Source organism: Hypanus sabinus, chromosome 5, assembly GCF_030144855.1.
Source record: "Hypanus sabinus isolate sHypSab1 chromosome 5, sHypSab1.hap1, whole genome shotgun sequence".
In the NCBI taxonomy this organism is placed as follows: Eukaryota; Metazoa; Chordata; class Chondrichthyes; order Myliobatiformes; family Dasyatidae; genus Hypanus; species Hypanus sabinus.
Window position 1 is genome coordinate 76,512,869 of NC_082710.1, and position 27,501 is coordinate 76,540,369.

General features: G+C 41.7%; 1 protein-coding gene across 2 annotated transcripts in view; it reads left to right on the forward strand.

The window, feature by feature from the left end:
* Nucleotides 1-27,501, forward strand: part of LOC132394255 (zinc finger protein 239-like) — a 98,455-nt gene that overhangs the window by 67,508 nt on the left and 3,446 nt on the right. Inside the window, exon 4 of one of the 2 annotated variants that reach the window (XM_059970143.1) lies at nt 10,335-10,460. The exons of the other annotated variant lie outside the window; for it this stretch is intronic. The gene's annotated coding sequence lies outside the window, so the exon portion shown is untranslated. The remainder of the gene's footprint in view (nt 1-10,334; nt 10,461-27,501) is intronic. 2 annotated transcript variants of the gene reach the window in all.

Here is a 27,501-nt window from a genome sequence, read left to right on the forward strand (position 1 = left end):
AGCTACACAAGGCAGGGTGAAGGCCGAGGTCTCTGAGCTTCTTGTCGATACTTACGCCTTCGTATGTCTACTGTTCTGCTCATGACTGCAGGGAACTGTAGAGAACTTTGGAGAGCAGAGAACATCAGAGAAACAAGCCTCCCCTCCATGGACTCTTCCTACACTTCCCCTGCCTCGGAAGAGCAGGCCATGTACTCAAAGATCCTCACAACCTGGGACATTCTTGCTGCAAACCCGACCCCTATCGGGGAAGAGATTAAAAAAAAGGCTTAAAGCGCGGACCACCAGGCTTAAGGACGGCTTTCTGTCTGCGGTTATAAGCCAAACGAATGATAAAATGTACTCGACCTCACAATGTAACTCGAATTGACCCTGCACCATATGCCCATCTGCACTGCACTTTCTCTGCAGCCATAATTCTTTGTCACAGTTATTGTTTTGCCGTATATCAGCTCAAAGTACTGTTGTAATGGAGTGATCTGTGTGGATATTACATCAGGCAAGATTTTCACTGTAGCTCAGGACGTGATAAGAATAAACAAATTCCCCATTTTAATTGTGTGGAAATATTAGACAGACTGAGCTTCTGATCTGGAACCACAGAAGGAAACTCAACAGTTGTCATTTCTGAGGAATGCAAATAAATAGAAAAGGCTTCCATCTTACATTACGATCTGCCGTAACTGGGATGTGGGGACCGGGGATGGGTCTCCCATATCAATATCAGAATCAGGTTTAATAGCTCCGGCTTATGTCATGAAATTCATTGTTTCTGCGGCAGCAGTAGAACCTAGTTCAGAACAACAGATTTTAACAACCATGAATTACAAAAATATGCACATTAAATGGTTAGATTATATAAGCAAAAATAAAAACATGTAATAAACTATTTTAATTGTGTGGAAATTCTGGAACAAAGCTTAACTAAACTGTACACATTTATGAGAAGCTCAGAAAAATAAAATAATGCTAAATTCTCATATGACTGGGTCATATACCCAGGAATATTAGCTGCACTTTGGCAGGTCGAAACTGTGGATTAGACCATAAAACCATACAATATTGGAGCAGAAGTAGGCTATTCGGTCCATCGTGTCTGCACTGCCATTCAATCATGGGCTGATCCAATTCTTCCAGTCATCCCCACTCCCCTGCCTTCACCCCATACACTTTGATGCGCTGGGTAATCAATAGCCCATCTATCTCTGCTGTAAATACACCCAATGGCTTGGCCTCCACAGCCACTCATGGCAACAAATTCCACAGATTTACCAGCCACTGACTAAAGTAATTTCTCCGCATCTCTGTTCTATATGGACGTCCTTCAGATCTGAAGTCATGTCCTCTTGTCCTAGAATCCCCTACCATGGGAAATTAACGTTGTCATATCTAATCTGTTCAGGCCTTTTAACATTCAAAATATTTCTAGGAGATTGCCCCTCATTCTCCTGAACTCCAGGGAATACAGCCCAAGAGCTGGCAGACGTTCCTCACACGGTAACCCTTTCCTAGATTCCTGGAATCATTCTCGTGATTTTTCTCTGAACCTTCTCCAATGTCAGTATACCATTTCTAAAATAAGGATCCCAAAACTGCACACACTAGTCTGTGTGATCTTATGAGTGTCTTATAGAGGCTCACCATCGCATCCCTGCTCTTATCTTCTATACCTCTAGAGATGAATACCAACATTACATTTGCCTTCTTCTCCACCGACCAAACTTGGAAGTTAAAATTTAGGGTATCCTGCACAAGCACTCCCAAGTTCATTTGCATCTCTAAATTTTGAATTCGCTCTCCATCTAAGTAATAGTCTGCCCATTTATTTGTTCAACCAAAGTGCATGACCATGCACTTTCCAACTTTGTATTTCATTTGTCACTTCTCTGCCCATTTCCTTAAACTATCTAACTCTCTCTGTAGGTTCTATGTTTCCTCAACACTACCTGTTCTGCCAGCTATCTTTGTATTATTGGCAAATTTACCCACAAATCCATTTATACCATAGTCCAAATCATTGACATACATCGTAAAAAATAACAGTCCCTACACCAATCCATGTGGAACTCCACTGGTAACCAGCAGCCAGATAGAATAGTATCCCTTTGTTCCCACTCTTTGTTTTCTGCAGACTAGCAATGCTCCATCCATGCTAACTTCCCTGCAATTCCATGGCCTATTATCCTGCTAAGCAGCTTCATGTGTGGCACCTTGTCAAAGAATCTCTGAAAATTCAAGTACACTATATCTACTGTCTCTCCTTTGTCTACCCAGCTTGTAATTTCCTCGATAAATTGCAGTAGGTTTCTCAGGCAGGATTTTCCTTTCAGGAATCCATGCTGGCTTTGGCCTATCTTGTCATATGTCTCAGGTACTCCATAATCTCATCTCTAACAATCGATTCTAACAACGTCCCAAACACTGATGCCAGGCTGACAGGTCTATAGTTTCCGTTCTTCTGCCTCCCTCCCTTCTTAAATTGCAGATAACATTTGCAATTTACCACTCATCTGGCACAATGCCAGAATCTGTCAATACTTGAAAGGCGGTCGTTAATGCCTCTGCAAATTCATGAGCTACTTCTTCAGATCCCAAGGGTGCATTCAATCAGGTCCAGGAGATTTATCCACACTCAGACCATTAAGCTTCCTGAGCACCTTCTTAGTCGTAAATTTCACTGCAAAAACTTCACTTCCCTGCCACACTTGAATGTCTGATATACTGCAGACGTCTTCCACTGTGAAGACTGATGCAAACTACTCATTCAGTTCCACTGCCATCTCTGCATCTCTCATTGCAATATCTCCAGCATCAGTTGTATTGGTCCTATATCTACCCTTGACTCTCTTTTACACTTTATATACTTAAAAAAGCTTTTCATATCTTCCTTGATAAAACATTAGTCGCCTGCTTCCTCTCATAATTCATCTTTTCCTTCCGAATGACCTTCCGAGACTTCTTCTGCAAGTCTTCAAAAGCTCCCCAATCCTCTATCTTCCCACTAGCTCTAGCGTCCTTGTATGCCCTCGCTTTCACTGTTACTCCAGCTCTGACTTCACTTGTCATCCACGCTAGTGTCCTCCTTCCCTTTGAAAATTTCTTCTTATTTGGAAAAAAATCTGTCTTGCACTGCCCTCATTTTTTCACTGAAACTCTAGCCATTGTTGCACTGTTGTCCTTCCTGCAAATGTCCTTTTCCAGTCACCTTTGGTCAGTTCCCCTTTCAGTCATTCAAATTTCCTTTATTGCACTGAAATACCAACACGTTGGATTTTATTTTCCCTCTCAAATTTCAAAGTGAAGTCAATCATATTGCGATCACTGTTCCCTATAGTTTCCTGAACCTTAAGCTCGCTTATAAACTCTGGATCATTGCACAACACCCAAATCAGAACAGCCGATCTTCTAGTGGGCTTAACCACGAGCTGTTCAAAAATGCCATCCTTTAGACATTCTACAAATCCTCTCTTTTGAGGTCCAGTACTAACCTTGTTTTCCCAATTCAGTTTCTTGTTAAAATCCACGACAACACCTTTTCAATCTCTTGCTAAATTTGCAATCCACACCCCAGCTGCTGTTTGTAGGTCGTAATACAACTGTCATTAGTATCCTTTTACCCTTGCCATTTCTTAATTCAACCCATAGAGACTATACACCTTCCAGCCCTGTCATCTCTTTCCAATGATTTAATATTGCTCCTTGTACAAAGGGCCACATCACTTCCTTTGCCTACTAGACTATCTTTCTTATACACCGTATATCCTTGTATGTTCGGCTCCCAATGGCAGCCATTCTTTAGCCAAGTTTCTGTCATGGTCTGGTCCGTGAAATCTGCAGTCCGGTTCATGGTCCGGTCCATGTTTTTATTCCAAGTTTTCCGGTTTTCCCCAGTTTCTGTTGAGGCAGCTGATTCTCATTTGGGCTGGCTACATAAATAGTTTCAGGATTCAGACTCTGGCTGCTGGATTCTTCCTGTCCAAACTCTCTGTCTGTATCCCTTCCCTTCACCTTCCTCCTGGAGCTTGGCCTCACCAGGAGCTTTAGCTCACCTAGAGCGCTGCCTCGCCTGTAACATTTGCCTTCACTGCTGTCAGGTTCAACCACCAGAGCAAGATTAGGAACTGTCTTTTGTTGTTTTCAACTGTGTCTGGATTCTCCATCTTTGTAGCATATGGAGTAGGTCATGTTTCTAGCGGCTCTCTCTCTTTTAATATATTTTATATCCCACTAACAGATCCCTTTTAGTTCTAATGACTTACTACTTCTACTGAAGGATTTATTATTTCTACTGAAGGATTTTACAACTTAATTACAAAGGCTGAAAAAAGTCGTTCTGGTATTGAATTAAGAAGCGGCAAGACTTTCCCTGAAATGGTGCAAACAGAACAAACCAAGAAAACAGAGGAACCTGTTACACTAGCGGGAATATTTTCTTCAATACAAGACATGAAGTCAGAATTCAGATCAGTTAATATTAAAATTGATAAACTGACCGGTTCAAACGGGAAGCTCGAAAAAGCTATTTCTACGATTCAAAACTTGCTGAAAAACTTGGATTCTCAACTTCAAACACTTCAGCGGACTACAACCTGCATCGAGAGTGAGCATGATTTATTCAAGCAAACTATTAAAGAGCAAGGAATGAAGATATCCTTATTGGAAAAGAAAATCAATGAAATTACCTTGGAACTATCTAAAACAATGGTTGATTTAGATAGTAATGGTTGATTTGGAGGAATCTGCGTATTCTGGGACTGCCTGAAAATACTGAAGCTGGTGATCTGTTAAAATTCTTTTCAGATATGCTGTATTCACTTTTCAATGGGACCCTAGAAGCTAGCCCCTTAATTGACAGAGCGCACGGAATTCCATTCTCTCGGCATTCAGCTGAATTACATCCTTAAGCAGTTGTACTTTCTTTGCATTATTATACGACTAAAGAAGCTATTCTTTGAGAAGCCCGAAAGAAATGGAAATTACTCTTTAATTCAACACGCATTCGTATAGTTGGAGATTATCCCCCTGAAATCTTTGCCGAAAGAAAGAAATATCGAGAAGTTATGAGTGAAATGTATAAATTAGATTTAAATCCCTCCCACACAAAACGCTGGTGGAATACAGCAGGCCAGGCAGCATCTATAGGGAGAAGTGCTGTCGACGTTTCGGGCCTAGACCCTTCGTCAGGAAGATTAAATCCCTCCCTTCACTTTCCAGCAAAGCTGATAATTTTTCCTGAAAAATCTCAACCATTGAGAATCTACTCTCCTCAGGAGGGATGGGAGTGTATTAAAAACTTCAAAGATAAGCCTACTGAATAAAATATTAAAGTTGTATTGATTATTCAATACCCAATTTTGAAGTATCTGCTGTATGAGTTGTTTATGGAGCTTTTGAGTTAAGTACATGTTATACCTTTTCACTCTCTGGTTTGGGACGTGGTCGATTTAATTTTTTTTTACCTTATTAATAATTAATACATATATAACTGTTTTGTAGGGAACCTTTATAGTATTGTACTTTAGTGGTCTGTGTAGGACTTGTTGTGTATTAATCTTTTTTTTTATTTGTTTCAATACTTATAGTTTTAGGTCTGTTATATACATATATTCATTTATTTTTCTTGTTCGAGAGAAAGAATATTCTTTGTAACATTATTTGCTCAGATTTTTTCTTTCTTTTGAATATGTGTTTAAGCTACTTTAGCTGATTCTAAGATGGCTGTTGTTGATTATGTTTTTATTAATGTTAGACACAACATTATAGTAGTTGAATTCTGCTTGTGCCTTTTATTACGGCTATTTTCCGTGGGTTTTTGCTTTTTTTTAAATATATGGAGCTGCAAGTTGGCGAACAGGGTCAAAGGTGATTAGTTAGCATGGGCCCAGCCTATTGGTTCCTTCCTTTCTACTATTCGGCGGGGGAGGGGAGGGATCTATTAGAGTAGATTTTTTTCTTGATTGGGCAGTTCTTTTGATGGATTTCTCTTTCGTAAAGGCGACACTCCTTCTGGTTGTACCCGCGCCTTTTGGTTTAATTGGTACTTGCGTAACATTTCTTTTATATAATATTAAACTCGATTTTAAATATGGATGTTAATAAAATTAATATAATATCTTGGAATTGGAATGGTGTCAATCATCCCATTAAGCGTAAAAAGATTTTTAAGAAATTAAGAACACTTAATGCTGATATTTTTGTGCAAGAAAATCATATACGAAAACAGGATGGGGATAGATTTTTTCGCTTTTGGAAAGGCCTCTTTTTCACTCACTGCCAGATAGTAAAACAAGAGGCGTTTCTATATTTCTTAGTCCCAAAACCTCTTTATACTAAAAACCCCTCAATACTACTACAGATTTGATTGGAAGATATTTAATTGTTACTGGTTTATTATGCGACCAAAATGTAGCTCTGGTGTGTGTATATGCACCTAATGTACATAATTCTGATTTTTTTAAAGAAACTTTTTTCAGATTTACCAAATTTCAATGAATATAAGATGATCATGGGTGGTGACTTTGACTGTCGCTTAAATCCGGCGATTGACAAGTCATCAACCAATCCGTCGCTTCCTAATAAAGCGGCAGCTTATATTAACTCTTTTTATTAGAATATGGCCTTGTCGATATTTGGAGATATGATAAAGATAAAGATAATGATAAAGATTTCTCCTTTTTTTCACACGTCCATTACAAATATTCCTGAATTGATCACTTTTTTTTAGATACACGTCTGTTAAACTCCGTTGTTGAATGTACGTATGACATCATTGTGCTTTCAGATCACGGGCCTTTAAAGTTAACCTTTAAGCTCCCGGATAAATTTTTGAAAATCTCAGTGGAGATTAAACCCCATTTTGTTACAGGATCCAGCTTTTGCTAATTTTATTAAGGAGCAAATTTCTATATTTTTTGAATTTAATACAACTGAAGGAATGTCAAATCTGGTTATATAGGACACCTTGAAATCTTTTCTTGGGGAAAGATAATCTCATATTCAGCAGCTTTGAGAAAGAAAACTAAAGCGGAATTGTCAGTGCTTATTAATAAAATTAAACAGATAGATAAAGCGTATTCAGTTAAACCTACTGAAGACCTATATAAAGCAAGGGTCGAACTTCAATCACAGTATCATTTACTTCTGACCTTTCCCATTGAACAGCAAATTTTTAAATCTAAAAGTTTATTTTATATACAGGGGGAAAAATCTGCTAAACTTTTAGCGGATCAGTTAAAGGCTGAGATGGTCAGAAGACAGATTTTAAAAATTCGCCGACCAGATAGAACAGAAACTTTAGATCCTTATGAAATTAATAATATATTTATGGACTTTTACTCTAATCTTGATAAATCTGAATTCTCTGATAGTAATATCACTATGAATAGATTTTTGCAAAGGTTAAACATAACTCAAATTTCGATTCAAGATGTTGATATGTTAGATGCACCTATTAAACAAGAGGAGATAGCCAAGGCTATATCCTCTATGCAATTAGGTAAAGCTCTGGGACCTGATGGTTATACTGTAGAATTTTATAAGACCTTTCACGAAATGCTTATACCACATCTTCATCAAACGTTCATCTACATCTTGTGGGAACCTTCCTAAAACTTTTTATGAAGCACTAATTTCATTGATTCCAAAAAAAGGGAAAAACTCACTGGAATGTGTATCCTATAGACCTATGTCTTTACTGAATGTAGATTTTAAAATCCTCTCTAAGATTCTAGCAAATAGGCTTGAGAGTATCTTGCCTAATATTATCTCAAACGATCTAACAGGATTTATTAAAAATAGGTACTCACATTTTAATATTTGAAGATTATTAAATATCATTTATTCCCCCTCAACCAAAGAATCTGAATGTATTATATCTTTGGATGCAGAGAAAGCCTTTGATAGGGTGGCATGGCCTTATCTATTTTAGGTTTAGAAGAGGTTCAATTTTGGTCTAGGATTTATTTCCTGGATTAAATTGATTTATCATGCCCCGGTAGCTGCGTTCTCAGTAATAACCAAAAGTCTCCTTACTTTAGATTATATAGAGGTACCCATCAGGGCTGTCCCCTTAGCCCTTTATTATTTAATTTGGCTTTAGAACCACTTGCTATTGCTCTTGGGGATTTTAATTCTGTGCAGGGTATTAGGAGAGGGGATAAATTACATAAAGTTTCGCTATACGCCAACTATTTATTAGTTTACATTTCAAATCCTAGGAAGTCTATTCCTTCTATGTTATCTATATTTATGGAATTTGGTACTTTTTCTGGATATAAACTTAATTTACATAAAAGTGAATTATTATCTATTAATAATTATTTTGATTATTATGATCAAATACTTTTTAATATTGCCAGAAACCATTTTACTTACCTTGGTATCAAAATTACAAAAAAATTTAAAGACCTATATAGGTATAATTTCTTCCCTTTAGTTGAATATACTCATCAGGCACTTTCCAAATGGTCACCTATATCGATGTCATTGATAGGTCGAATAAATGCTATAAAAATGGTTATTCTACTGAAATTTTTATATATATTTCAAGCAGTTCCCTCTTTTGTTCCAAAAACATTTTTGATAAAATAGACTCTCTGATTTTGTCTTATGTTTGGAATAATAAAAGCTCTAGAGTGAATAAACTTTTATTGCAAAAATCAAAAAAAGATGGAGGACTGGCTTTACCAAACTTTAGATTTTATTATTGGGCAATTAATATTCACTATATTACTTTTTGGATTTATGATATAGACGATTAAGATCGCCTTTCATTGTTACAGCTGGAGGAAAATTCAGTAGTGGGGTTTTTGTTAGCTTCTTTATTAGGAGTTCCTCTTCCTTTTTCATTCTCCAGAATAGAATAACAAGCTCTTAAAGTTAAAAATATTTTAAAAATTTGGTTTCAATTTCGTAGATTTTTTGAATTAAATGATTTTTTAATTTCTGGTAATATTTATTCTAATTTCTTTTTTAAACCATCAACTTTGGATAAGGCTTTTCTAACATGGAAAATTAAGGGAATAAAAACTTCTTGAGATTTGTTTTTACAAGACTGTTTAATGTCTTTTTCACAGTTAATGAATAAATATGATATCTTGAATACACATTTTTTCAGGTATTTACCGGTTAGGAATTTCTTACGTGATTTTTTACTAAGTTACCCCCGATCTGCTCTTCAAATTTGGCTTATGTTATTTTTCAGTTTAAACCTTTTCAAAAACGATTAATAACTATCATTTATAAACAGTTAATGAATGCTCGCACATTGCCTAATGATAGGGTTCAAAGCTCCTGGGATGTAGAACTTCAACATTCGCTCTCAGATAAGCAAAGGAGTAAAATTTATTATTTAGTTAATAATTCATCTATCTGCGCATGCCATATTTTAATTCAGTTTAAGATAGTACATATATCCAAAGATAAATTGGCACATAATTTTCCTAATATATGCCCTATTTGTGATAGATGTAATGCAGAAGTGGCTACTCTAACCCATATGTTTTGCTCATGTGTAAGTTTAAATAATTTTTGGAGGGATGTGATTGAAATATTATCTAAAGTTATAGATATGGATCTTCAACCTAATCCCCTTACAGCAATTTTTGGGATTTTCCCAGAGGAAGCAAGCAAAGTGTCTGCCTTCGCCCAACATGTGATAGCTTTTTCAACTTTACTGGCTAGGAGAGCTATTTTGCTACACTGGAAAGAATCTAACTCACCCACTGTTTTCTATTGGCTCTCCTCCATCATGTCATGTTTAAGCTTGGAGAAAATTAGAAGCTGGACATTTGATACATCTTTTCATTTTGAACAAGTCTGGCGACCCTTTATTCAATATTTTCACATGATTTAATTTATCTTTATTTATTTATTTTTCTTTATTCTCTTTGGAGAATATCCTTGTCCATGAAGGTTCGGAGATGACTGGAAGGATGTGTTTTTTTTCTCTCTCTCTTTTTTAAGTTTATCCTCATTTGGACTGCCCAATCTTTCTTTTTCTTTCTTTATTTTTCTTTCTCTCTTTTTTGTTTTAGTTTAGTTAGTGGGGTTTTTCTTTCTCTATCAATAAAATTTCCAATTTTTTTTTATGATTGTTATGAGGAGTTGTAATTTCTCTCTGACCATTGTATATATAACAGCATAATATATTACCTATTTGAGTTTGATATTATGTGCTTTTTGTCTTTAAAATTACTATTTATATGTCTTTTATATTATGTACTTGTTAACCTCCTCTTTCAATTTGTATTTGTATATTCTTTATTTGAAAATCAATAAGAAAGATTGAAAAATGAAATGAAAACAAACTGTGTCTGTGCCCATGCCTTTGCTAGGTAAATCCGGCCGTCTGTCGCTCCCTAGTATTGGGAACCGTCTTTGTGTCGTCACCTTTGCTAGGTAGTTCCGGCCATTTGCTGCTACCTGGTGTTGGGAACTGTCTGTGTCCATGCCTTCGCTAGGTAGGTTTGGCCGTCTGCCATTCCCTTGTGTTCAGAATCGTCTCAATGTATCCTGCATTCTATGTAATGAGTCCTGGCCCTACGACTTCTACACAAGGAGGGGTCCTGGCTCTGTGTTGCATGCTCCTGTCTCTCCCTCGTCCTAGGCTCTGCATTCCTGTCTCTTCTTCGCTGAGTTTTGGAGTCCAAGCACGAGTCAAGACCCAGGTTCTGGGTCCTTGTCCAGTCTCTGGCTCGGAGTCCAAGCCCAGGCCCCAAATCCTTGTTTCATTTAGGGCCTGTGTCATGTCCAGCATCCTTCCTTCCCCACTTCCCTTGCTTCCTTCTCATGCCTAGTCCTGTTCCTGGTAGTTCAGTGTCTGCGTCTTGCTTTTGGGTCTGCTCCCAATGCCTCCACCTTATAACAGATTCACAGATGGCCACAACATCATATTTGCCAATATGCAGCTGAATTTCAAGATAGACCATTTTATTCCTTCTGCTGCATGCATTCAAATACAGCACTCTCAGTCCAGTATTTGCTGCTTTCTGTTTTAATTGCACCACGGCTTAATTGCCCTGTGACTCATGCCACTGGCTTTAATTAAGCTCTATCTCCTGCCTGTTCTTTCTGTAATCTCTGTTGCACGCTATAATTGATTTATTTCTGTTCTCCCCTTCCTCAGCCCAATCACTCTGGTTCCCATCCCCCAGCCAAATATGTTTAAACCCTCACTACCAGAATTATTAAATGTGCCTGCAGACATATTGTACCCCTTTGGGTTCAGATGTAACCCATCCTTTTTGTACCAGTCTCATCTCCCCCAGAAGAGTCCCCAATGATCCAGGAATCTGAAACCCTGTCCCCTACACAAGTCTCTCAGCCACACTTTAATATGCCTGATCATGCTATTCTTTCATTGCTAGCACATGGCACAGGCAGCAAACCTAAGGTTACTACCCCAGAGGTCCACAGGGGTCTGTGTTGGCAACGTTTCTTTTTACATTCTATGTCAATGCATCGGATGACAGTATTGATGGTCCTGTGGCCAAATTATGAATGAAGTCGAATATTGAATGGACTGGATAGAGAGGTTGTGGAGGGCTATCGTATCTGGTTATCACAATTTCATACATAGAACTGAAATATACAAATGATAGGCTTGCTCCACGGCTTGAGATTCTTAATTGGGAAATGGGTCTTTATTCACAAAATCCTCATTGCCCACAGTGACTGTGCATTGATCCCAGCAATGGAACCCGCCACTGCAGCCCCACAGTGCAAATATGTACTGATTTCAAAGCTATGAAATTGCATGCAAATAGCCTCCCCTCCCCCAACTCCACTCTTTCTGCGTCACCAGCAGACTGGGACATCTCATATCTCGCTGCCTCCGCCAGGACATTAAACTGTGAACAACTGTGGTCAGGGACTGATCTCTGGGGTACTCCAAATGCTACCTCCTTCCATTCTGAAAACAACCCACTCATCCAGCCACACACGTCTGGCAGTTCATCGATCTCCAACGAGAAAGCCTAATCACTTACACCTGAGGTTCAATAACATTGCTGACTCTGAGTTTACCACCGTCAGATGCCAGAGGGACATAATAATCAGAAAGTCTCTAGTCGCAGCCTTGTAAATACAACGTGATCTTAGTGGGTGTGTGGTGCATACTCAGAATGCAAAGGAGACAGACAAACTGAGCCAAGTCACAGACTGATGAAGGGGAGGAATGATCCATTCAGATACAGAAAGGGAAGCTGAGAGTTTGATATTGTCCCTGATGCCGGAACTGTAGCCAGTTATAAGATGAAGTCTTGTTCCACCAAATTGTTTTGACGTCTGACAGTGTTTTTATCAGAAGGCACCATGGAGAGTAAAATCATCTGAGTTGAGTTGTTGTCTTTCACCCACTGACATGCTTTTGTAAACTTTTAGCAGTGTAGAAAAGTCAAAGGATTTGTGTATGGGAATCACAAACACAACAGCACGTTAGTTCCGCTGTATCTGTCAGTTCACCAGCGCTTGAATGCCACCGATCCTTGAATGTGGAGGCAGAAATGCCAGAGAAGACAGCGCTGTTGCTACAAGGAGAGCCCAAACATGTGTCCATGTCTGTGCTCTGATCGGATACATTGCCATGACATTGATAGCAGTGAGATGCCATTCACTGACTCTCATTTTGGAAGTCGGCCATCGCAGATACACCAACAGATTCGCACTGGGAAGCCGTTCCCCTGCTCCGTGTGTGCAAAGAGACTCATTCAGTTAACCCACCTTGTGATGCTCCGATGAGTTCATGGTAAATAGAGGCCACATTTCTGTCCAGAGTGAGCAAAGAGTTTTACTCAATCATCCCAGCTGCTGCAACACCAGCAATTTCATATCAGGAAGGAAGTTCAAATCAGCTCTGTGTTAAATGTTTAACCATCATGGTGACTGAAGGCAGCTTCATGAGGGACTGTTACTGTCAGATTCTGTAGTTCCTGTGGCTGCTCATCGTACTCAGGACTGAACCCTGGCCACTGAGCATTGGAGGAGTCTGTTTTGCTGATGTTAGTCTTGAATTAGACTGGCGTTTAATATTGTGGATCTGTGAAAGATAAATAATTTCTCTATCAAATCACGTGTCTCAGGTACTTAATGTCTCTGCCACACACAGAGAGGCCACTTGACCCATCTGGTCCCTGCCCATATTTCTGTTCCATGTCAGTGTATCAAAATCTAACCCTGCCGTTCACCTCTCACTCTCCCTGTGATGACAGGTTGCAACTCGTCACCACTCCATGGGATAGGAGATTTCCCAGGAATTTCATAGAATCATAGAAATCTACAGCACATTACAGGCACTTCAGCCGACAGTGTTGTTCTGACCATGTAACCTACTCTAGAAACTGCCTAGAATTACCCTACCACATGGCCCCCTGTTTTCCTAAGCTCCATGTACCTATCTATGAGTCTCTTAAAAGACCCTGTTGTATCTGCCTCTGCCAGCATTGCTGGCAGTGCATTCCACACACAAACCAATCTTTGTTTAATAAACTAGCTCTGACATCTCCTCTGTACCTACTTCCAAACAGCTTAAAACCATGCCCCCTTGTGTTAGCCGCTTCAACCCTTCGAAAAAGTCTCTGGCTATCCACACGACCAATGCCTCCAATCATTCCATACAGCTGCATGTATTTCCTGCATGATTTTCTCCAGGCTGAATAAGACCATGATCTCACTGTGGTTTTGATGTTCCCCAGGACTCAGGCCTAAGGTGGATAAACCCCTTCCTCCCCGCTCTTTTCAACGTTTTGGGTGATTTTCACTAATTTCATAGGGCTGTGCCTCAGACAGCTGGGTTGTTGCAATGCACCTCTAAAGTCAGACTGTAGACTAGCGAGTGAATCTTTAATGGAGCAGATTCAGAAACCAGAGTTTCCAGCATAAGTCAGGGCTTTGGGGCTCCAGAAAGAGTTGGGATCTAAAGTTTACAAGGAGTAGGAGGAAGAGGAGTCAGACCAGTGGAATGTGGCTACAGATAAAAATTCAGAAGTATTTTGAAACTGTTTGATTGAGAAAAAAAAGTGGTTAATTTCTGCAAAATAGTGGATGAAATCAACAGATCAGACAGCAAATGTGAAGAGGGATAAATAGACAACGTTTAGGCCAAGCACCTTCAGCATGCCTAGACTGTGTGCTCCTCTGCTTAGTTGCTGCCTGAACTGCAGAGTTCCTCCAGCATTTTGTGTGTATGTGTCTACATTTCCAGTAACTGCAGAATGTTTTTATCTACAATTTGAGAGGGATAAGGGCAGATCAGAGGTGTCAGTGTTGCAATTAAAGAAAGAAGACTATGGAGCCATGAGGGACGAGCTGGCCAAAGTTAAATGGGCGGATGCCCTGGCAGGAAAGACAGTGGATCAGCAGTGGCAGATATTCTTGGGGATAATACAAAAGATGCAAAAGCAGTTCATTCCAATGAGAAGGAAGGATTCAAAGAGGGGAAAGGGGCCACAGTGGTTGACAAAAGAAGTCAGAGATTGTATAGCATTAAAGAAAAAGAAGTATGACAGGGCTAAGATGAGTGGGAATACAGATGATTGGGAAAGTTTTAAGGAACAGCAGATCTTAACTAAAAAAGCAATACGGAGAGAAAAAATCAGGTATGAGCTCAGTCTAGCCAGGAATATAAAAGGGGATAGCAAAAGCTTTTTTAGCTATGTGAAGAGAAAGAAGATAGTTAAGAACAATGTTGGCCCCTTGAAGAATGAATTGGGAGAAATTGTTATGGGAAACAGGGAAATGGCAACAGAATTTAATGCGTACTTTAGATCTGTCTTCACCAGGGAGGACACAAACAATCTCCCAGATGTATGGATGGGCCAGGGTCATAAGATATCAGAGGAATTGAGACAGATTGACATTAGGAAAGAAACTGTGATGAGTAGACTGGTAGGACTGAAGGCTAATAAATCCCTGGGTCCAGATGGTCTGCATCCGAGGGTTCTAAAAGAGGTGGCTCAGGAAATTGCGGATGCATCGGTAATCATTTTCCAATGTTCCTTAGATTCAGGATCAGTTCCTGAAGATTGGAGAGTGATTAATGTTATCCCACTTTTCAAGAAGGGAGGGAAGGAGAAAACTGAGAACTATCTAACGTTAGCCTAACGTCAGTCGTGGGTAAGATGCTTGAGTCCATTATTAAGGACGAAATAGTGGCACATCTTGATGGCAGTAATAGGATTAGGCCGAGCCAGCATGGATTTACCAAGGGCAAATCATGCTTAACTAATCTGTTGGAGTTTTTTGAGGGTGTAACAAGGATGTTAGACAGTAAGGATGTAAGCCAGTGGATGTTGTGTACCTAGATTTTCAGAAGGCATTCGATAAGGTGCCACATAGGAGATTGGTGAGTAAAATCAGAGCTCATGGCATTGGGGGCAGGGTTTCAACATGGATAGAAAACTGGTTGGCAGATAGAAAGCAAAGGGTAGCAGTGAATGGGTGTTTCTCGGACTGGCTGGACGTGACTAGTGGGGTACCACAGGGCTCTGTATTGGGACCACAGCTCTTTACGATTTATGTCAACGATTTAGATGAGGGCATTGAAAACTATATCAGCAAGTTTGCTGATGATACTAAACTGGGTGGCAGTGTGACATGCGAGGAGGATGTTAGGAGAATACAGGGAGACTTGGATAGGCTGGGTGAGTGGGCAGATACTTGGCAGATGTCATTCAATGTGAATAAATGTGAAGTTATCCACTTTGGAAGCAGGAACAAGAGGGCAGAGTATTGTCTGAACGGTGTAGGTAAGGGAGAAATGCAAAGAGACCTAGGAGTCCTAGTTCATCAGTCAATGAAGGTGAATGCGCAAGTGCAACAGGCAGTGAAGAGGGCAAATGGAATGTTGGCCTTTATTACAAGTGGAATTGAGTACAAGAGCAAGGATGTCCTTTTGCATTTGTACAGGGCCCTGGTGAGACCACACCTGGAATATTGTGTACAGTTTTGGTCTCCACGTTTAAGGAAGGACATTCTGGCAATTGAGGAAGTGCAACGTAGATTCACTAGGTTGATTCCTGGGATGGCAGGGCTGTCTTACGCAGAGAGATTGGAGAGATTGGGCTTGTACACACTGGAATTGAGGAGATTGAGAGGGGATCTGATTGAAACGTTTAAGATAATTAAAGGATTTGATAGGATTGAGGCAGGAAATATGTTCCAGATGTTGGGAGAGTCCAGTACCAGAGGGCATGGATTGAGAATTAGAGGTCAGTTATTTAAAACAGAGTTGAAGAAGAACTTCTTCTCCCAGAGAGTTGTGGAGGCGTGGAATGCACTGCCTCGGAAGACTGTGGCCAATTCTCTGGATGCTTTCAAGAAGGAGCTAGATAGATATCTGATGGATAGGGGAATCAAGGGATATGGGGACAAGGCAGGGACTGGGTATTGCTAGTGAATGATCAGCCATGATCTCAGAATGGCGGTGCAGACTTGAGGGGCCGAATGGTCTACTTCTGCACCTATTGTCTATTGTTTCATATCTGCATTTGTAAGAACATTGTACTTTGGCATTAGAAACACGTTGATATTGAGTATATTGTTTATGGGAGCCGCTTTCTGCGTTAAAATAGCTGCTGAATTTTCTATGCACACAAAATAAACTGAGGTATGGACATGGGACCAGTGCTTGAAGACACTTTTAATGGGAACCTGATTACCCATAAGTCCCTCCGTTAAAAATTTTGCCGTCGTCGAAGCATCGATCAAATGCGCAGGCGTCAGGGTTGCGATGTTAACGAATATCACGCATGCGTGCAGTACACAAAAGGCCTCTGAAGTTCAGCAGCAGGTAAGAGCTAATCTCCAAGCCTAGAGATTTTCAACGCCGACTGAGGGACAATTGCTGTGAACTGTGGATACCGTTACCTGCAATCCTTCTATCTCAGCCCCACGATCCGTACACGGGCCCCGGGGAGCTTCCGGCTGATGAGGGAATGGGAACAGATGGATCTCTCAGACAGAGCTGAGCTCCAGCTATCTAAATGCAAGGATCAGGAACTCTGTGAAAGGGCACAGAATCTTTTACATCAGCTGTTGAGAAAATCACCTTTGTTCTACCTCCCATCACAAACCAGATAAAAACTGTCGAGAGGGCACAGTTTTAAGGTGCTTGGAAGTGGGTAGGAAGGAGAAGTCAGGGGTGTTGTGTTCTTTATACGTACCGTGGGTTACTAATAACATACCATATTCTGGAAGAATTGAACTTTCATTTAACAGCAACCACGTTTTACGTTGCCATGCACCTCGATCATTCTCTGATTTCTGCACATGCTCGGAACTCTCCATCAGGCTCTGACACGTGATATCACCACGAGGAGCAAATTTCTTTAGGCAGAGTGGTGAGTGCATGCAATGGGCTGCCGGCAACTGTGATGAAGGCGGATACAATAGGGTCTTTTCGGAGGCTCTTGGATAGGTACATGGCACGCAGAAAAATAGGCCATGGGGCACTCTAGGTAATTTCTAAAGTAATTAATGTATGACACAGCATTGTGGGCCAAAGGGCCTGTATTGTGCTGTTGGTTTTCTGTGTTGTTTTTTGTATTGGAAATCCAAGAAACTCACACAAAATGCTGAAGGAACTCAACATTAATATTCTTTTCTATGGATGCTGCCTGGCATGCTGAGTTCCTCCAGCATTTTGTCTGTGCTCGTTGTTCTACCTCCTCTTGTTTGGGACTTTTCTACCCGTGAGAACAGCTTTAGACCCATTCTCTCTGGTTACATAATGATATCAAACATGGTTGCCCTGGGCCACTAGATTTCACATCACAAATGTGCCAGACTCCAATGAGACAGACTACTGCCCTTCCCTTCATATTCATTGGCATTGCCATCAATGAGTTCACCACTGTCAGTCACTTGTGGGAGGGTTCAGGGGAAATATTTATGTACAATACAGAAACTGGTGTCACCTGTTTGTATTCTGTTGATACAAAAGTTGCTGAAGAATTTGCAAGTGAGAAGAGCTGGAGTGATATTTGGAAATTTGGCATTTTAAAGTGTCAATTAGCAAGCAAATCACATATGGACAAAGTGCAAACGCTCTGGCGAGAAAATCCTTCATTATCCGCTACCGGCCTGCTACATAGGTTGTGTGATAGTGTAGATGAACTCAATCAAACCCAGAGGAGATCAAAGTTCTTATCGACAGTGATTTGCCAACTGTTAAAATGAATACCTCCCTTTATAAAATTCAGTGTGCACATGTTGTTGTCACTGGGTAAAAACTGCACAGTAGAAGACTTTTGTGCACAGTGGTCATTACAAATTAGAGGACATTGGTGTTAAGGTGGGGAGACCTCCAGTGTCCCTGATGCCCTCACCTACAAGATGTGCATCCAGCTGCAGCTTGTAACCTTGCAATTTAAGGAGCTGGAAATGGATGAATTCCGGATCACCCTGGAGTCAGAGGAGTGATAGATATGACATGAAGAGAGGTGAGTTACACCCAAGGTGCAGGACACAGGAAATTGAATGAGAGTCAGGAAGGGGAATGAGATTGAACACCCATTGCAGAGTACTCTTGTGGCCATCCCACACAACAACAGGTAGACCACTTTGTAAAGTATTGGGGGGGGGGTAATTACCTTACTGAGGAAAGTCAAGGGGGTGATAGGCGATTCACTAGTTTGGGAATTAAAACTAGCAACTAGCAAAGATCCCAATATTCTAGTGGTAACTCTTACTATTGCAAGTGTGTGGCAGGAGAGGGTGTGTGGTTAAACTTAAAGTTGTTGTGGGTGTTGGAGTCAGAATGTCAGAACAGATAGTGGAGAGGTTGAATTGAATTGACTTTATTACTTATATCCTTCATATACATGAGTAGAAATCTTTGCATTACATCTCTGTCTAAATCTGTAATGTGCAATTCATAGTAACATAATAAATTGTATGTACAACAGGACAGTCAATATCACATACAAATTTATCTGTATCAGCTTGAATTAATCAGTCTGATGGCCTGGTGGAAGACGCTGTCCTGGAGACTGTTGATCCTGGCTTTAATACTGAGGTACCATTTCCCGGGTTGTAGCAGCTGGAAAACTTTGTGGTTGGGGTAACTTCAGGCCATTTTTACACACCTGTCTATGTAAATGTCCTGAATAGAGGGAAGTTTGCACCTACGGATGTGCTGGGCTATCCACACCACTCTCTGCAGAGTCCTGCGATTGAGGGAAATACAGTTCCCTTACCAGGCAGTGATGCAGCCAGTCAGAATGCTCTCAATTGTGTCCCTGTAGAAAGTTCTTAGGATTTGGGGCCCCAACCCCAACTTCTTCAACCGTCTGAGGTGAAAGAGGTACGATTGTGCCTTTTTCACCACACAGCTGGTATGTACAGACCATGCGAGGTCCTCGGTGATGTTTATGCTGAGAAACGTAAAGCTGTTCACCCTATCAGCCCCAGATCCTTTGCTGTCAATAGGGGTTAGCCTGTCTCCATTCCTCCTGTAGTCCACAATCAGCTCCTTTGTTTTTGTGACATTAAGGGCGAGGTTGTTTTCTTGACACCAGATAGATGTTGTTCAGGCCTCAGACTATGTCAGTAATCCAAAGGTTGAGTATAGTGTGATGAATGTGCTGAGCTGTGTGTATCACAATGCATGAAGCATTGTAGGAAAGCCAGATGAGATCAGTGCTGGGAGTTATTATAATATTGTTCCCATTAATGGGACTTGGTTGCACCCAACAGTCTGAGGGATTCAGAGGAATATATTTGTAGAGATCGCAGATTATGCTAAGAAACAAAGATTGATTTAATGAGGGATTTTAACTTTCCATATATTGACTGGGACTCACATCCTGTAAAATGACAATATGGGGTAGAATGTGTCAAATGTGCCCTAAATCAGTATGTAGAATTCCCGACGTAGAAGTGTGCAATAAGCTGTTAGGAAATGATACAGGGCTAGTGTCAGAAATTAATGAGGGGGAATACTTTTCTCCTACTGATCATAATGACATGAGATTCCAAACAAATATGGAAAAGGAGAGGTCTGGACCATGGATTGAGATTCTAAATTAGAGAACGGTCAATTTTGATGGTAGAAACATAGAAGCATAGAAAATAGGTGCAGTAGTAGGCCATTCGGCCCTTTGAGCCTACACTGCCATTCAGTATGATCATGGCTGACAATCCAACTCAGAACCCTGTACCTGCTTTCTCTCCATGCCCACTGATCCCTTTAGCCACAAGGGGCATATCTAACTCCCTCTTAAATTTAGCCAATGAACTGGCCTCAACTGTTTCCTGTGGCAGAGAATTCCACAGATTCACCACTCTCTGTGTGAAGAAATTTTTCCTCATCTTGGTCCTAAAAGGCTTCCCCTTTATCCTTAAACTGTGACCCCTTGTTCTGGACTCCCCCAACATCAGAAACAATCTTCCTGCATCTAGCCTGTCCAATCCCTTTAGAATTTTATACGTTTCAATAAGATCCCCCCTCAATCTTCTAAATTCCAGCGAGTATAAGCCTAGTCGATCCAGTCTTTCTTCATATGAAAGTCCTGCCATTCCAGGAATCAATCTGGTGAACCTTCTTTGTACTCCCTCTGTGGCAAGAATGTCTTTCCTCAGATTAGGGGACCAATGCTCCAGCTGAGGTGTCACCAAGGCCTTGTACAACTACAATAGAACCTTCCTGCTCCTATACTCAAATCCTCTTTCTATGAATGCCAACATGAATGCCTTTTTCACCGCCTGCTGTACCTGCATGCCCACTTTCAATGACTGGTGTACAATGACACCCAGGTCTCATTGCACCTCCCCTTTTCCTAATTGGCCATCATTCAGATAATAATCTGTTTTCCTGTTCTTGCAACCAAAGTGGATAACCTCACATTTATCCACATTAAATTGCATCTGCCATGAATTTGCCCACTCACCTAACCTATCCAAGTCACTCTGCATCCCCTTAGCATCCTCCTTGCAGCTAACACCGCCACCCAGCTTCGTGTCATCCGCAAACTTGGAGATGCTGCATTTAACTTCCTCGTCTAAATCATTAATATACATTGTAAACAACTGAGGTCTCAGCACTGAGCCTTGGGGTGCCTCACAAGTCACCGCCTGCCAATCTGAAATGGTCCCGTTTATTCCTGCTCTTTGCTTCCTGTTTGCCAACCAATTCTCTATCCACATCAATACCATACCCCCAATACCATGTGCTTTAAGTTTGCACACTAATCTCCTGTGTGGGACCTTGTCAAAAGCCTTTTTGAAAATCCAAATATACCACATCCACTGGTTCTCCCCTATCCACTCTTCAAGTTACATCCTCAAAAAATTCTATAAGATTCATCAGACATTATTTTTGGACTTTGTCCGATGATTTCAACTCTTTCCAAATGTGCTGTTATCACATCTTTGATAACCGACTCTAGCATCTTCCCCACCACCGATGTCAGACCAGTCTATAATTCCCCGGTTTCTCTCTCCCTCTTTTTTTTTAAAAGTGGGGTTACATTAGCCACCCTCCAATCCTCAGAAACTAATCCAGTATCAGAAAGGATCTGACAAGTGTGGTTTGAGACTGGTTGTTTTCTGGCAAAGGAGTACTTGGTAATTGGGAGGCTTTCAGAAGTGAAATTTTGAGGATGTAGAGTTTGTTTGTGCCTGTCCAAATAAAAGTTGAAAGGTAACTGGTGCAGGGAATCTTGTTTTTCAAGAGATATTGAGGCCCCTGAAATTTTGATCCTTTCAATCCCTCAGGCTGTTGGCTGCTACCAAGACTCATTAATAACTACAATATCACCATTCCATGCCCTGAGCTCATCTGATATTTTTTTTAGATGTCATCTGTTGGTTATTAAGAGCTTACCAATAATTTTCGCTCTTTTGTTTGCCCTCTGTTTGGAGTTTATGTTGACTTTGGCTTCTCATTTCAGCCATGCCTTTCCAATGCTTCCACCTCTTTGGGATGTTTCAATGACTTAGCTGTCGAATTGCTCCCAGAAATTTCAGCCATTGCTACTCCATTGTCCCTCCTACTTTGTCCCTTAGAAACAAGTTTGGCCAGCTTCTCTGTCATGGGAACATGGAGAAGTTCAGTACAGAAACCGGCTATTTGGCCCATCTAGTCAATGCTGAAAAGATATTTAAGCTGTCTAATGCACCTACCTGCACCGGGACAATTGCCCTCCATACCCCTACCATCCAGGCTCCCATCCAAACTTCTGTTAAATGGTGAAATCGAGCTCATATTCACCACTTGTGCTGGCATCTCATTCCACACTCTCACAACCACTTCAGTGAAGAGGTTTTCCACATGTTCCCCATAAATGTTCACCTTCCCCACTTACACATGACCTCTGGTTGTTGTTCCACTTAACATCAGTTGAAAAAGCCTGCTTGGATTAACCCTTAGGATTATCCTTCATCTTTTCTGCGAGGACAACCTCATGCCTTCTTTTAGCCATTCTGATTTATTTCTTATGTGTTCTCTTGCCTTTCTTATACTCCGTAAGAACCTGCCTGCCTATCCCTGTTATGCAACTCCATCTTGTGCTTCGCCAGGGTCTCAATATCTCTTGAAATCCAAGGTTTCCTGCAGTTTCTATCTTTTTACCTTTTATTCTGAGAAGCATATTCCCGCTTTGTACTTTAAAAAATTCACTTTGAATGCCTTCCACTTACTAAGCACACCTTTGCCATAAAGCAGCCTGTCCCAGTTCACAGCTGCCAGATCCTAATATCTTAATTCCAGGTTTTGATCCATGAACTGAACACATTCACCGTTCCTACAATGCTCCTTTCATTGAAGTATACAGGGCTCAGCATATTCACTGCACCATGCTCAAGATTTTCATTGGGGACTGTAACGTTCTCCTTCGCGTGTACTAATAACGCCGAATTCAACGTCGAGATAAACCAGTCAATGAAACCAGATCGCAGTAAGATTAACTATTTACTGTTCACTCTTCACATTAACATATGGTGAAAAAGCGTTGCTCTCACTGTGATTTCTCATGCCTGCAAAACAGCTTCTGCTCAGGTGTGCCTCGTGGTGAGCCCCCACCCTCGCGTTAATTTCAAACCGGTACTTTCCCACAAGACGCGGCAAAACCGGATGTGACGTCATCGCATGCCGATATATTTTACATGCAATGAATATACTTTAAACACTTCTAATTCTAACTAGAAAATACTATAAAATGAATTACTAAGTGAAAATATTATAAACTAAATAACTGTCGTAAAGACAGCACACTCCCCGCTTGACCTTCATAAGGTCATAATGAACAGAGTACAAACTTAGTCTCTTAATCAGTCATTAGGTAGAAGTAGAATAACTTCTGTAACTGGCCTTTGGTAAATTTTCACATTGCCTTGGTCGGTAGTCTTCAATTCGATCTTCCTGACATGTCCATCCCCGCTAGGGAATGTAGCAGTGATTCTGGCCATTGGCCAGCTGTTGCGGGCGATTTGCTTGTCCCTGAGCAGGACTAAGTCTCCAACTTGAAGATTCCTGCGGGGTTCTGTCCACTTTTGTCTCTGTTGCAACAAAGGTAGATATTTTTGTCTCCAGCGAGACCAGAGCTGATTTGCCAGAGCCTGGACTTGTCTCCATTGCTTTGTGTACAAATCCTTGTTTGAGAAGTCTCCTGGTGGAGGAGATGTTCCTGCCTTCTGTGTAAGGAGCATTGATGGCGAAAGTATGAAGGGGTTTTCTGGGTCAGAAGACACAGGTAGGAGTGGTTGTGCGTTTATAATGGCTGTGACCTCTGCCATTAGGGTGCACAGTACCTCGTGGGTCAATCGGGTGCGTTGCTGCATCTCAGGTTTCCTTTTCCGGGTTTTCCGTAAGGACGTGAACCGTTTGACTGCCTGCTCTTTGTTATCTGGTGAGCGCTGGAGTGGTTCTCTGAAAGGCAATGGGGCAACCCCATTATTTGCTTCATCCCTGAAGACCTTGGTGTCTTTGGTTTTTAAAGAAATGGTATCTTGAGCTGATTGTGCAAGTTTGTTTCCGTGCTCGGTTTGAACGAAAACTGACTGACCTAGCGTCTCGTCAGTTACTTTACGCTTGTTAACATCTTGTTGTGCTTCCTTAATGCACAGGACATTCGGGCAGGGTTGAAAGATTGAATGGCGGCCACTCTCTAGCACATTGGTCTTGAGTGTGTTAACCATCGGTTTGTGTACGTCTTCAGGGCACACCCCTCCTATCACCACCCAGCCTAGATCCAAGCGTTGCGCAAAGGGGGCGTCGTGTGGTCCATTGACCTGCTGCCTAACCTTGTGTACCCGGATTACATCTCTTCCTAATAGCAGGAGTATTTCCGCTTTTGGATCCAGTTCTGGGATGTGTTTGGCGATGTGGTGGAGATGTGGCTGGTGTAGCACTGCACTTGGTGTCGGGATCTCAGTGCGGTTATTCATGATTTCATTGCACTCTAAGAGCGGAGGGAGACAGATGACGACTTTACCATCCAGGGACTTGATCTGGATGCCTTCTGCCTTCCTTCGTTGGGTTTCCATGTTGCCTGAGCAAGTTTTGAGGTAGTATGGGAACTGCTCACTCTCAATGTTGAACAATTTAAAGAACTCTGGACTGACTAGTGAGCGATTGCTCTGATCGTCCAGAATCACATAGGCTTTGATGGCCTTGTCTTTGGCTCCTTTAGGGTACACCTTAGTGAGGCAGATCTTGGAACAAGAACGGCTTGACTGAGCTTGACCGCAAACTTCTGTACAGTTCGAGCTGACAACTGTTGTCCTGGGGTGAGCCTCTCCCTCCCCGCCATCCTGTTGTGGGGGTGAAGGAGCATCGTCGGTTTGCGGTGACAGGTCGGGATGCATGGCCCCGACGTGATCTGGGCTATCACATTCCGGACACTTCACAGCGATCGTACACTCTCTGGCGAGGTGAGAGGTTGAGGAACAGCATCTAAAACATATTATTTTCTCCTTGAGAAGAGCCGTCCTCTCTGGAAGGGGTTTTTCCCTAAACATTCTGCATCCTTTGAGGGGGTGAGGTTTGTTATGCAACGGACAATACTTGCGAGGGTCATTGTTAGTTGTAAGGGCTTCAGTCTTGAGCACTGAGACGGGTTCATCAATGTTGAAAACATTCGAAGAGGATCTACCTGGCTTGGTGTAAATCGTACTGCTTCCTGGACCCGCGAGGCTAGGGTCGTTTCGCTTCTTGACCTCCCTGCACACAAACCTAGTGAGGAGCTCAAAGGGAGGAGATCGATCATCGTGCTCTTCTTTGTAATCTAAAGCAAAGGACAGCCACCTGTCCTGCAGCCCAAAAGGAAGTTTGTCCACGACTTGTCTAATCCTGGATGGAGTATCTAGGTATACTAGATCAGCTGAGTAGCCATCTTCTTTGGCGTCTTGGATCTCCATGAGTAAGTCTCTGAATTCTCTTAACTTAATGTGATCTTTGGCTGACACCTTAGGAAAGTTTTCCAGACGTCGACATAGCGCCGCTTCAATAACTTCGGGGGACCCATAGCCCTCCCGAAGTCTCTCCCACGCTTTGCTTAAGGCTAGTTCGGGTTTCTTGATGTACACTGAATGCATGCGTCTCACCTGTTCGCGTGATTCTTTTCCCAGCCATTTCGCCAGGAGGTCCAACTTTTGGGTTGCACTGTGCTGGACTCCGTTGATCATGTTGGTGAATGTGGAGTACTATGCACAGTAATTTTCAGGTTTATCGTCAAACTGGTACAGTCCCAAAGTGACGAGATCCCGTCGTGCTAAATACTGCATCATGGGATCGGCTGTAAGCGGCATGCGGGCTGGAGAAGTACGTTGGCGTCTATATGACTGAGAGCGTACGTTTCTCATGGAATTTGCCGTCCTGGATTCGACCTCCGCGTCTCTTCGCATCAAACTTTGTAAGTTTGGTGTCGAGAAGTATCGGTTGTCAGCTCTTTCATTCTTGACTCCATCACGGAGTCGTGAGGGTAAATTTTCTTCCTCGTATGGATGTGATGCAATCGTGACTCTCTGAGGTTCCTCGTAGCTGGGGAAGTTATCGAATACGTATGGAGAGGGGAGACGAGCCTGCCTGTCTATTTGAGATTGTACATAGTCGCTTGTGCGTTCCAGTCTGGTCCTTTCTAAAGTAGATCTTACTTCGGTCAGATCACGCGACCCTTCAGCTTCTTCTATGTACTCTGCTTCCGCCATGGCAGATTCTTCTTCTCTTACTAGCTGCAGCACTTGCAACTCTGTCGATATTTTTGCCATTTCCAAATGGGTTTCGGCTTCTCGGGTGTTCCATTCCTTCTGGGTTTCGGCTTCTCTGGCGGCCCATTTCTTCTGGGTTTCGGCTTCTCTGGCAGCCTCTTCTCTTTGTCTGGCGGCCCTTTCGGCTTCTCTGGCAGCCTTTTCTTTCTGGATTTCGGCTTCTCTGGCAGCCTTTTCTTTCTGGATTTTGGCTTTTCTGGCAGCCTTTTCTTTCTGGATTTCGGCTTCTCTGGTGGCCTGTTTCATTTTCAAAACTGCTTCTTGTCTGGCATGACGCAGTCGCACCTTGGCGGCTTCTGCCTTGGCTCTTGCCTGGGTGGACTTACTTGATGTCGCTCTACTGCCCTTGTCGCTGGGCGCCATCGACTTGATCCCGGATCGAGCTGACATTGCAGCACTTGGAACACCTGATAATGCCGCTTTTTCACTGTAACATTCTCCTTCGCGTGTACTAATAACGCCGAATTCAACGTCGAGATAAACCAGTCAATGAAACCAGATCGCAGTAAGATTAACCATTTACTGTTCACTCTTCACATTAACATATGGTGAAAAAGCGTTGCTCTCACTGTGATTTCTCATGCCTGCAAAACAACTTCTGCTCAGGTGTGCCTCGTGGTGAGCCCCCACCCTCGCGTTAATTTCAAACCGGTACTTTCCCACAAGACGCGGCAAAACCGGATGTGACGTCATCGCATGCCGATATATTTTACATGCAATGAATATACTTTAAACACTTCTAATTCTAACTAGAAAATACTATAAAATGAATTACTAAGCGAAAATATTATAAACTAAATAACTGTCGTAAAGACAGCACAGGGACTTTGTATCAGGTCTGAACAATATCTGCTCCACATCCTCCCCACTATCTGTTCTGTTATTCCGGCTCCCATTCCCCTGCAACTTTTGTTTCACAGACCCCACCCACCGTGCAGCACTAGCAAGCCTTGCCACTGGGATATCAGACATATTCTTGTAGTTCTGACGAAGGGTCTTGGCCCAAAATGTCGACAGCACTTCTACCTATAGATGCTGCCTGGTCTGCAGTGTTCCACCAGCACTTTGTGTGTGTTGTTGTTTGAATTTCCAGCATTTGCAGATTTCCTCGTGTATATTCTTGTTTTGTTCCCCAAACTCATGAATCCTCTATCACCCCTTTGGCTTTCCTCTTGTGGATCAAGAAACAAGGAGGTGCATCCCAGGTGCAGGCAGATAGGAACACATGGGGTTCTTATTAATTATAAGAAATTCAAATGAACTCTTATGAAAGAAGGCATGAGGTTGCCTGAGCAGACA